This window comes from Pogona vitticeps, chromosome 2, assembly GCF_051106095.1.
Source record: "Pogona vitticeps strain Pit_001003342236 chromosome 2, PviZW2.1, whole genome shotgun sequence".
Classification (NCBI taxonomy): domain Eukaryota; kingdom Metazoa; phylum Chordata; class Lepidosauria; order Squamata; family Agamidae; genus Pogona; species Pogona vitticeps.
This window is the reverse complement of record NC_135784.1, coordinates 12944917-12957712: the sequence shown is the minus strand read 5'-3', so window position 1 is coordinate 12957712 and position 12796 is coordinate 12944917. Positions and strand designations below refer to the sequence as shown.

Here is a 12796-nt window from a genome sequence, read left to right as displayed (position 1 = left end):
AGGGTGGTCATTAAAAACCATCATTGGTGGATGATGACATCCAAGTACAGTGGTGCCTCGCATAGCGATCGTTCCATTTAAAGAAGAAATCGCTTTGCGATGTTTTGGGGAAAATTCACTTTGCGATGATCGCAGGGCAGCGATCATCGCAAAGCCCCCATTTTCGGCCAGCTGATTGGCAGTTCCAAAATGGCCTCCGGGTAAACAAAATGGCCGCCTGCTGTGTTGCCTCGCTTAGCAGCGATTTTTGCTGCACGGATTAATATCGCTAAGCGAGGTACCACTGTACATGAGAAGAGTTTGATAGAAATCTGTCAGGAATTTGGCGACAGTAGAAATACTCAGAGTTATTGAAGACACAAGTTCTTCTTTGTTCCAAGACGGTTGTATTTACAAGTATTTACAGTTATTTACAGGCAGGCATCTCAATAGCATGGCAGGAACTCTTTATACAATCGGACAGCATGCATGGCAGCAAGTGGTGGAAGAGGAAGAGAAAGACACAAAGACACAGTCCACTTATATACATGTACATGGCATATTTTGTCCAATCAGAAGACAGATGACTTCATCCTTTGCACCTGGTCTTCTTCTGGTTTCAAGACATTGCATCATCTCCAGAGTGATTCAGCATTCTCACATCTGTGCTCAATGGCAGCTCGTTAATGAAACACTTATACATGTTCAGGCCTACAACATTTCTATATTCTGACAAAGTCCTGAATGGAAAAGTCTCTACTTAAGCCAAATATAAAACTCTGCATAGAAATGTGTACAGTTGCTGTCAGACAAAATCAGGGAAGCTTGGTAGGGGACAGGAGTGCAAGGGTTTGGACCTGGAGCAGCACAAGATGGTCTGGATCTCTTGTAGAGGGAGGCACAATTCCCTTGCCCTTGTCTCAACAAAGGGCGATCGAGCTGACATTCTTGGTGTTTCTTTGCTTGGCTTTTTCCCTTTGAAACGTGTGCTAGAAGGCCTTTGGATGTCCCTTTGATATGACTGTTAGTCGATAAAAAGCCTATGTTAAGATGAGTTTCTTAAGCGTAGAAGATGCTACCAGACTCTTTGTTGTTATGGCTGGGAAGGGACCTTCTCACTCCCAGATCTTGAAGTGCTGAAAACATGGTGAACTGTCTCAACTTTTGTTTTTCTCTCGCTTTGCACCTGTGCCTTATGTCACACAGAAAATTTGGATCCCACTGTTACATACAGTATTCTCTGTCCCTTATAATTATCCAAATCATAATAATTCAATCCTATCCTTTCTAAAGCTTCAGAGATCTTCTCCCCCCCCCACCCCCCAAGACTGACTGGAACGCAATGATCTACACAATATAATTAAGAGGAACATGCGGAGAAGTATTTTTCAGCACTTTGGCTATAAACATTGACACATGAAATATCTCCGCAGCTGCTAAGAGCTCAGAATCAGGGGAAGACTAGAGAAACTAACCCTGTCTGAGATTTCACAGGAAGTCTTTTCCACCATGAAAGCTACACAACGCACTTAGCCCTTGCATTTTTAGAGTTCTTCATTTCTTCTCAGCAGTAGGCTGAGAGAGGGCGTCAGAAGGGAGATGCAGCCAGGAGGTCAAGCCAATGTGATCCTGGTGTTGCTGATTTTGCTGTTGTTACCTCGTGGGGTGTGTGGGATGCAAAAAAACCACCAGTGCCCCTTGAATCTGGTGCGGGATGACCACCATCAAGTGAATTACTACCGACCAGGACACCTTCTCCTTGGTGCCATCACTGCTGCTCGACATGCTTTAATTCGAGCATCCTCTGATTTCTCTAAACCCCCTTTAATCAATCTAGAGAAGTAAGTGACTCTGTCTTGGCTGCTTCATTGCTCCCCTACCGACTCCCTAGCTGCCTCTGCTCAGTGTAGACAACCGGGAATTTCTGGCACCCAATGTCCCTATAGATCAGCTCTTCGCTCTGATGTGTTATTCTAAGGAGGACTGTGGGCATCCTGGACATGCAGAGTGAAAAACTGATCTCCACTAATTGAGTCCTTCTTCAGCTATAATAAGTGGTTGAATGAGCTGTCAAGTTGGAAATGACAGACAGAAGCCCTAATAAGTCTTTCAAGGTAAGTGGGATATTGAACGAGGTGTTTTCTCAGGGCAAACTCTGCTGCCTCTATGTCTTTCCATGGCCAACTGGGTTAGTCAGAGTAACAAATGTTTTAGAATAGGGGTCTCAGCTGCGGTGGAACCAAATCCTTTGTGGGGAGAAGAATTTGGACATGGTGTATGTATGTGAAGTGCACTGCAGGGTAGTTTGAGGATCAAGGTGCAAATCAGATGTATTTCCCTATGTAGGTACCTTAGTTGGTAAGTGATCTTACCAATTCTGTTTTGTTATGTGCTGCCAAGTCAAAATCAACTCATGGTAATCCCTAAAGGTGAGATACTTAAGGAGTGGTTTTACCAGTTCCAGAACCTCCAGTGAGCTTCCAAGGCTGAGGGAGGATTTGAATCCAGGCTTCATCAGCCCTAGTCTGTGACTCTGTCCACTACACCAGACGGGGTTTCCTATCCACTCAGAAATTACTCAGCATCAATATCCCAGGACTGCCCCTGATTTGGCTGTGGAGCTGAGGATAGAGGAGTTCGCCCAGAGATAAAGGAAAAGACGAGTCTTCTTCTGCACTTGAAGTTACTCCTTTGTGTTGGGCAGAGTGTCATGTTTGATTTTTACTGAACAGAAGCTGCTGGTATGGCATTTGTTTCTTGTTGCTATAGCCAATCTAAAACCCATGGCTATTCCGCATTAGAATTGACCCGATAGACAAATCCTTGAATGGTAGGTGTATTTCTCTGTAGGAATCAACGCTTCTCTCATTTCCCCTGCCTGGAGACGCTTAATGGTTTATGAAAAAAAAATCTAAAACACCGAAATCTGCTTTCTCTTCATTTGTGCAGTGTGTCCCCTGCTTTTCTCTGGCACATCCTGTCCTTCCTGTTTGCCATTCAAGACATCAACCGGAATCCTAAGATCTTGCCCAACCTCACCTTGGGTTACAACATCTATGAGACTCATTTTGATGGAAGAATCACTTCCGATGCTTTGATGGACCTCCTGGCTGGCGGAGGGAACAATATCCCAAACTATAGCTGCAGAAGAGGAAGTCACCTGGTGGCTGTTCTCGAAAGAGGCGAATCTGAGATCTCCACCCATATCGCCCACTTGGTGGGCACCTACAAAATCCCACAGGTAGGACATTAAGAAGTCAGGAGAAAGGGTCATTCCATTGTCATTCCACTCTCTCTACCGAATTGGAGATTGAATGACTGCTCAGTCAGGGAAATCCTTTGGGGATGCAGTGGTAACCCATTCCTTGAACATCTCACTTCCCTTGAAAGCCCTATTAGGGCTCTTAGAAAGGACACGAAGGTCTAGATTTTTCAGGAAACTAGCAGACAAGAAGGTAATTTTGAAGCAACCAACAGAGCTAGATATTAATTAGTCAACAACTGCAGTGGCAATCAAGGTTTCATTCTCTGTGAATCAAATAATTTCAAACAGTAAATTAATTTCAAATGCTTCATCTGACAAATGCTTATAATCAATTCCTCAAATAGTAGCGATTTTGAGATTGCAACACTGACAATGACAGGTTAATCTCCTGATTTTTGATACTGATGAATTAATGTTCAGACCTAAACTTCCAAACTGCATTGATGAATGCAGGTATTCATTGACAGGAGCCTTGTGGCACATGGGTTAAAATGTGGCACTGAAGCCCAAACTTTGATCAATTCCAGATCAAATAGAGGTTCAATCAGCCTTCCATCCATCCAAGGTTGGCAAATTGAGCATTCAGCTCGCTGTGAGATTGTGCAATGTGTAGCTTTAAGGGCTATGGGGCGATTTATAAGCAGCACATGATTTTTTGGAATGAAGGATGGTCATTAAAAATTCATCCTTAGTGAATAATGACATTCAAGAACATCAGAAGAGTTTGATAGAAGTCCTGAACGGAAAGGTTTCTGCTTAAGCCAAATATAAAACTCTGCATAGAAATGTGTACAGTTGCTGCCAGACAAAATCAGGGAAGCTTGGTAGGGGAGAGGAGTGCAAGGATTTGGACCTGGAGCAGCACAAGATGGTCTGCATCTCTTGCAGAGGGAAGCACAACTCTCTTGACCCTGCCCCCAAAAAGGGGGAGAGAAGTGACATTCTTGATGTATCTTTGTTTGGTTTTCCTATTTGAAATGTATGGTTGAAGTTCTTTTCGTCAAGGATGGCCACCCTGAGAGCAGTGTTCTCCCAGTGGTGTCTCTATATATCATTGTTTCGAATGTCAGATCATTATCCATCTCTCTCTGTGTCTTTCTGTGTGTGTGTGTGTGTGTGAAGTAACTGGCCTTAAATAAATTGCTCCGAAATGTCTTTCAGTAAGGCAGGGTTTTTTATTCTGAGATGGCTCCAAGGCAACTCAGACGAATTCATATTCAAGGCACAATGATCAAAGAAGAGGTCCCACAGCTGGGGGGCTAGGGGGACAAGGCCCGTGTGTGTACCCCCCATCCTCTCCCCTTTTTGAGCTCTTGTATGTTGAGGCTCAGTTGGGTTGGAACATGATAGAAAGAAATTCTGCCAGTGTTAATCTTCCCATACAAACAGATGCTGTGTAGACCAGTGGTCTCCAACATTTTCCCAACCGTGGATCTGTTGGGTGTGTATGGTGTGCACATCATGGTCAAGGGGACTGCTAATCTCCCCAGGTAAGAAACATCACTGACTGAGGGAGGGGGGAGGGCATTGAACACTTGGCTACATGTGGAATTCCAAATGACTTTATATTTTAAGGGACACTAATTTATTTTATGTTTTATTTATTTATTGTATTTATATCCCACCCATCTGGTCAATTGACCACCCTGGACGGCTAACAACATTTAAAAATAAAACAATTTAAATATAACAACAATATACAACATCAGTAATCAATTGTTCAAGACAGAAAGAAAAATTTAAAAAATTAAATCAAATAATGGCTGGAGGGAAGGCCTGCTTAAACAGCTAAGTTTCCAATTGGCTTTTGAAAATGCCCAGCGTAGGGGCCATATTCATCTCAGGAGGGAGTTTATTCTAAAGGGTAGGAGCCACCCTTTTCCTTCTGGGCCTCCCTCGGTGTTAAGCTCCTCAACCTTACCTCCTGTCTAGATCAAGTGATACGGGTAGATTTTGGTGGGAGTAGGCATTACAAGGTGTGTTATGAACATCAATGATGCGAAGATACAGCCAAGCAGCCGTGAAATCCATTGTAAAATTTATTCAAATGCTTTTCGCTGCATCAAAATGATTCTTGGCAATTGTCACTGTGTCCAAACACACGGACCTCATCCTTGGTTAGATGTTATCAATTTTCATCCTCTTCTTTGTCCCCAACAAAGTGAAGCAGCTATCGCTTATTTCTGTTACCAGCTCAGTTTTGGCTTCGTTGCTCAAGTCCTTGATGAGAAAACTCGCTTCCCTTTTCTCCACCGGATGATCCCGAGAAAAGAAAGCCAGTATCTGGGGATTGTCCAAATGCTCCTGCATTTTCGGTGGACGTGGGTGGCTCTTGTTGCCTCTGAGAGTGATGATGGAGAAAGGTTCACGGAAGCCTTGACTCTGATGATGATGAGGAGAGGGATTTGTGTGGCCTTCTCAAAAAGGATACCAAAAACCAGCACAAAAGAAATATGGACCCAGTATGAGCTCTCTTTCAATTGGGAAGAAATCAATGTAGTTGTTTTGTATGCCAACACTATTGACTCTTTTGCTCTAATAAGCCTGATAGAGAGTAAACTGGAAGAGTATGGGATTGGGGCCAAAGTCTGGATCACGACAGCTTTTCAGGATATGAACATGGTCTTGTCTTACGAAACCTTGTATTTCATTTATTTCCACGGTACTTTCTCCTTGGAAATGAAAACCCAACAAAGGGCAAAATATGACTATTACGAACCCTTTTCTGCTGCTCTTGAAGAGTTTTGGAAGAAAGCTTTTTCCTGTTCTTATTCCAAGCACGTGTTGGCCGTCAAAGGCTGGACGAGGTGCAGAGAGGCAGAGAACCTGGAAACTCTGCCCCAGGAGGAGGTGGAAAGGGCCCAATCCCAAGATGGCTACAGCACCTACACCAGTGTCAAATGTGTAGCCCATGCCTTGAATGCAGCCTATTCTTCCACATCCAAATGGGGGTCGACGGCAGGTGGAAGAAGCGGGCGGAGCCCTCCACGTCTGCAACCCTGGCAGGTAATCCCTTTTATTTTCTGTGGCCTCATGGGCTGTGTTGCCTAACAATGAAGGATTGTGTTTGGCAGAAGGTGAAAAACACAAGTCTTCCCAGCTCTGATTTTGGAGCTAGAAGCAAGGAGAGCCATGAGGTGAAATTGCTGGTCCTACCTTAGACCAAGTTTGTTCGATTTTACTGCAACCTCACATGCTGCCTTCCAGCTGGTACGACCAGGAGGGACAGACAATCTGCCCAGCAATAGTTATATCCTTGGTTAGGATTCCAAAAGAGACTGCCTCTCTCCTGAGAGTTCATTTTCCTCACAGAGAGTCTGTGGATGTCGGGTGATATTGAATAGCAAAGAAATGTATTTACAGTAAGCCACCAGCTCCCATTTTTCATGGTAATTATAATCTAATGTTGTTGTTTTTATGATGACAATTGCAACTAAACTAGATTAGGCTATCATATTTCAGAACAAGCAGGAAAATCAATCATCTCTTATACATGGATGACCTAAAACTATATGCAAAAAGTTCCACAGAGATAGAATCACTGCTAAATAAAGTACAAATATTTAGTGAAGATATCCCAATGAAATCTGGAATTGACAAATGTGGAACTCTGTCTATACACCGTGGCAAGATCCATAAACTAGATGAAACGGGGTTATAAAATGGCAATATTATAAAATCACTCTCAAGTGATGAAAAATTTAAATACATAGGAATACTAGAAGCAGATAACATCGTACACACAAAAGTTAAAGAACTGACAGAAAGAGATTATATCAAAAAAACTGTGGCAAATCTTAAAATTAAAAGGTAAAAATACCACCAAAGCAATAAACACATGGTAAGTTCCACTCCTTAGATACTAGCTGGAAACATAAATTAGGTCCAAAATGATTTAGAAGAATTAAATGGAAAAATACAGAAACTAATGAACATGCATCACACACTACATCCAAGAAGTGATGTCCACAGATCCTATTTACCACAAAAAATTGGAGGCTGTGGATTACTGCAGATACAGCAGGTAGTACACTGATGAAAACACTGATGTATAGGCAGGCTTTCCCAACAGATAATCCCTGACGATTTTTCTTTTATATTCTTTGATTTCCATTTTTGTCTATTTGTAATGTTTTTAATAATTTTATTGTTGCTCCAATTGTAAGCCACCTAGAGTGGTCTAGTATGACCAGATAGGCGGGATAGAAATAAAATAAATAAATAAAGCCTAAAAGATTATATCAATACAAGCAGAGAAAAATTACTTAGGCAGTGAAAATGGAGAATAATTTGAAAACAAGAGAAACAAAGGCTCAATAAAAGAAACAACAATGTGAAAATAAATTGAACAGATGGAAAAATCAACTGCTACATGGACAACACCTGAGAAATCTTGATGGAAAGCATGATCATAATTCTTGGGCATGGCTAAAACTGGGGATCCTTAAGAAAGAAACTCAACGTTTGATTTTTGCTGCACAAGAACGAGCACTCCGAAGTAATGTGATGAGAGCTAAGAACCAAAGAATTAGTGCTGACAGCAAATGTCGACTCTGCCAAGAAAAGGATGAAACTGTGTCACATGCAGGGCCAGAGCTACCACTAGGCAAACTGGGCAACCTTCTAGAGTGCAGACCTGAGAGGCGCGCAGAACTAACCTGAGAGGGGTGCAAGTAGTTAGTCCTGCTTAGGGTCCAAAAAAGCCTGCCACCGGCCCTGGTCACATGTCATCTGTGATTGTCCAAAGACTGCACAAAATGATTTGAAAATTAAACAAAATAGAGAGTCAAAATAAATGTACTGGTTATTATGCTAAAAATATAATTTGCCAGCCTCCAAAAACTCATGGGAACATCAGGTAGAGGAGGTGTCAGAAAATGACAACGTCAAGATCTTGAGGGAATTCCAGATCCAAATGGACAGACACCTTGAACATAACATGCCAGACATAGCAGTAACGGAAGGAAGAAATGTCTGGATCATTGACATTGCAATTACAGGGAATGCAAGAGCTGAAAATAAAGAATGGCAAAACTAGCAAAGTACAGAGACCTGGCAATTGAAACATCTTGCTTGTGGATGAAACACACTTCAGGGGTCCCTGTTGTCATTGGGGCTTTGGGAATATTATCAAGAAATTTCACGTACAGTAGTACTATAAGCAGTTGCAGATCGCAGAAATTACACCATCAGCTCAAACAAAATGGCAGTATTAGGAACAGCATTGATAATACGTCGATATTAAACAGAAAATTTCGGGTTTTGGTAAAAACTTATATCTGTTATGTATGTAATACCAGCCTAAGTTTTTTATTGACTCTATCTAGTATATTTGAATAATAATAATAGGTTATCTTTGGCGGTGCTGCGGGTTAAACCACAGAAGCCTGTGTGCTGTAAGGTCAGAAGACCAAGCAGTCGTAAGATCGACTTCACCTGACGGAATGAGCTCCTGTCACTTGTCCCAGCTCCTGCCAACCTAGCACTTCGAAAGCATGTAAATGGGAGTAGATAAATAGGTACCACCTCGGTGGGAAGGTAACGGTGTTCTGGATCTAGTCGTGCTGGCCACCTGACCATGGAATAACATTTATCTTTTATACTCTTGGTGTGATTTTTATTCAATACCTAAGATTTTTTTTTTATAAAAAAAAACCTCTTTAAAAAAAGAAAATAGAGTAATATCAGCTGTATGGTAAGCCACTTCTAAGTATTCTCTACCTGGAAAACCCTGAAAAGAGTCTCAATATATTAGAATAGATTTGACTGCACATGACAATTATTGTAGTTTAGAATATTTTATGGCCTTTATAATCATCAAGGAAGGTACACTCTTTATCTTTGACGGTATTTCCATTCTAGCTTCACCATTTCCTGAGAAAAATCTGCCTTCCGAATAGTTCCACAGGCAGACAGGATGGGGACGAGAATATGGTGATGACAACCAACTTTGACGTAGTGAATTGGGTCCTCCTGCCCAATAAGTCTCACGGGAGAGTGAAGGTTGGGAGTCTAGAGGCCAAGTCACCCTCCCAGGTGAAGCTGACCCTTAACCCAGAGCTCATTGCCTGGCCCTTCAGGTTTAACCAGGTAAGGGCGTGATCTGTGTTGTCTATTACACCTGTTCTCCCACACTTAGGATTGCAGAGGTTCTGGGACTACAGTTTCTAGATGTCCTGGCCATGGGCTGCGGTGGTTTCAACGTCTGGAACTTGCAGTCCAAGAATGTTTGGTATGTCAAGATAGGAGATAGTTGATTTACTGTAGTAGAAATCAGAGGTGATTTTGTGATCATTGCCAGGACTACAGGGGTGAAGCCATGGCCGTTCCTGGGGGTGGCTCTGACTTCTGGGGCTAAAATATCTGCGAGCTGGTTGACTTCTTGCATGAGGGAGAGCTGTTATGTTCTAAGGCTTTGTGAAATAAGGCACCTGCAGTCCTAAAGGAAGTGACCGGTAGCTCTCCCTCCCACCCCCAGGAACCCCCAGCGCACCCACAACACACACAATGTCTATAACATGTAGCAACGCATCCTTCATTGGGAAAAACAACGCTTGACCTCAAACCATTCATAATGGCCTCTCGGAGATGCAAACAGCCATGTATGTGTTCCGCTTTGTTACACCTGATTTACACCAATAACCGTTTGTGGTTGTGTGTGTTCCTTCCATGACTGCCCATTTCCCTTTTGACTCAATCAAGCGTGTGTTGCTGGGAATCGGGAGTAAGATGACCAACCACGTTTCCATTAAAGGCACAATCAGTCACAGAAGGCAGATTAAAAAGAGATCGGAGGAGATTTGGGGGCCAAGGGGGAAATCTGGGGAGCTGTGAGAGTCAAGAAGCAACCCTTTGACTTCCCTTATACGGAAAAGGGGCAGGTGGCAACTTCCAGCAAGTGGGGCGGGAGATCCAGCTGGCCCTTTCCAAAGAGAATGGTGGGGGCTCCAGGGGGGGGCTCCTCTCCCTCCAGTCCCATCATGTAATGGAAGCCCCCGGGGGCAAGTGACTGGACCTCGGCTGAGTTTGCCCTCGTGGATCTCCAGCACCTCCTGCCCCAAGAGTTCAATGGGGCAACCCCTGCACTGGCTGCACCATTCATCTTTAGTGATGTAGTGGACGTAGGTCGGGGGGGGGGTCGATGGCCCTGTGCAACATTTCCTCATCGCCTGCTGCCATCATGTTCCCATCCCCCCCACACAAAGGCCTTGGGGGGGGCTGGCCCTCCGTCTCCACAGGTTGCTGCTTTTCCCTCTTTCTTTGGGCTCCTGCACAAGACACCAGAGCAGGGGGTCTCCCGCTGTCTCCGAGGCCAGATGAACTCCAGCGTGTGGCTGTGAAAGTGGAATACAGGGGGGTTGCCATGCCTTTCCCTCCTTGGGGCACCTCTTGGCTGGTTACGCCTGCAACCTGGGTGGCACATAAGGAAGGGGCACAAAGTGTGCCCTGTGGATGGAAAGGGGGTGATCCTGCAGAACGGGGGACACTGCAAGGGACAGGCTGGTTGGGACCGTTCACGAGTGCCGAGGCTGCAATGGGGCGCACTACGTTCCCCTAGGGTGCCACCAGAATCCCCCACATGCCCGAAGTCTTCTCCTTGATGTCCTTTTGCTCTCTTGCCAGATGACGCCTCGCTCCACATGCTCTGAGAGCTGCCCCCCTGGAAATGTCAAGGAAACCCAGGAAGGAAAGCCATCTTGCTGCTACAATTGTGCTCAGTGTCCAGAAGGGACCTTCTCCAGTCGGGAAGGTAGGGGACGTCCGAGGGAGAGTTATCTAATGTGCACTGGGAGAGAATTAAAGGGAGACCCCATATTCTGAGACCCCTCTTCTGACCCCCTCGTAACCAGGCGGCCAATATCTGAGCAGTGCAAAGATAGCACCTCCTAACAAGAACAGAATCCACTGTTTCTGGTTGGCTGTTAGCCAGTTTCTCAAATATCCCGCATTTGAAACAAGTTAGGAAAGCCAAACTGTGAACAAGGCCCTCTCGTTTACCAATGCATCTCCATCCTCGTGGAGAAAGCAATGAGGAAAGTAAAAGCTATGCCCTGCTGTCTAAGGATTTTTTTTGGGGGGGGGAAACACCAATTGACAACTGAAAAAGGTGGTTGGCAGTCCCCTCCTCTCTCCCAAGTTCCCCAACCAGACTATAGAATCATTTGTTGGTATTGCAATAACCTCTCTCTCCTCCACGTCAGACGCGGACCGTTGCACCGGTTGTCCAGAAGATCAGCACCCAAACAAGGAGCGAGATCAATGTGTCTTCAAGATGCTCTCCTTTCTCTCCTCTGAAGAAACTTTGGGGATGACCCTGATCTTCTTTGTCCTACTCTTGTCCTTAATTACTGGTCTTGTGTTAGGAATATTTCTCAAATTCCTAGAAACTCCAGTCGTCAAAGCCAACAACCGGGACCTCTCCTTCCTTCTCCTCGTCTCCCTCCTGCTTTCCTTTGCATCCTCCTTCCTTTTTATTGGCCGGCCAACGAAAGCCACTTGCCTCCTCCGATAAACAGCCTCCTGCCTCATCTACACAGTTGCCATCTCTTGTGTCTTGGCCAAAACCATCACTGTGGTGCTGGCCTTCCTGGCCACCAAGCCACGGAGCAGGACAAAGAAGTGGCTGGGAAGGGCTCTGGCAAAGAACATCATATTTGTTTGCTCTGGTGTTCAAGGGGTGATCTGCTCCACCTGGTTGGGCATCTCCCCACCATTCCCAGACTCTGACCTCCACTCCCGGCCTGGAGAGATAATCCTGCAATGCAACGAGAGGTCTGTGGCCATGTTCTACACTGCCCTTGGCTACCTGGGTCTCCTGGCTGCCATCTGCTTCGTGGTGGCCTTCCTGGCCAGGAAGCTGCCTGGGGCCTTCAACGAGGCCAAGCTAATCGCCTTCAGCATGATGGTCTTCTGCAGCGTTTGGGTGTCTTTCGTGCCCACCTACCTGAGCACCAGGGGGAAGTACATGGTGGCCGTCCAGGTCTTCTCCATCCTGGCCTCCGGGGCTGGGCTTGTGGGCTGCATCTTTTTCCCTAAATGCTACATCCTTGTGCTGAGGCCTCACCTGAACACCAAGGAGCACCTTAGGCTGAAAACAAAAAGATAAATGGTTTCAGACAGAGTATCATTTGCTTTGAGGAAAGGGCTCATTCCATTTTAGCATAAGCTCAAGAGAAATACTTTAAATGTGGTTGATCACATGGACCGGTGATCACTGCACACAAAAAAATAGCTAACAACTCCCATCAATCACAGTGACAGATCATCTCCCCCTTATCACAACGGTACACCCATAACAAAAAAACACCCTGCTCACCATAATCACCCAATCTCCTGAAAAGGACAAAAAGCTGATCCCACAGCTACCAATACTCAACTGCCCCACACACTACACCAGAACACAGACAGAGTTCTAATTCCTGTCCTCTGAAGATGTTGGCCACAGAGGCTGGCAAAACGTTGGGAAGAAAAACCTCCAGAACATAGGCAAACAGCCTGAAAAACCTAGAACAACCATTAGATGCCAGCCCTCAAAGCTTTTGAGAATACTTT

At 44.7% G+C, this 12796-nt stretch overlaps 1 pseudogene across 1 annotated transcript; it reads left to right on the top strand.

Annotated features, from left to right (window-relative positions):
* The first annotated feature begins 9175 nt into the window (after positions 1 to 9175).
* On the top strand, positions 9176 to 12742 carry LOC144587162 (vomeronasal type-2 receptor 26-like; annotated as a pseudogene). The gene is made up of 3 exons (XR_013542373.1): positions 9176 to 9334; positions 10868 to 10994; positions 11446 to 12742. The product of XR_013542373.1 is annotated as a vomeronasal type-2 receptor 26-like (transcript).
* The last annotated feature ends 54 nt before the right edge of the window (positions 12743 to 12796 follow it).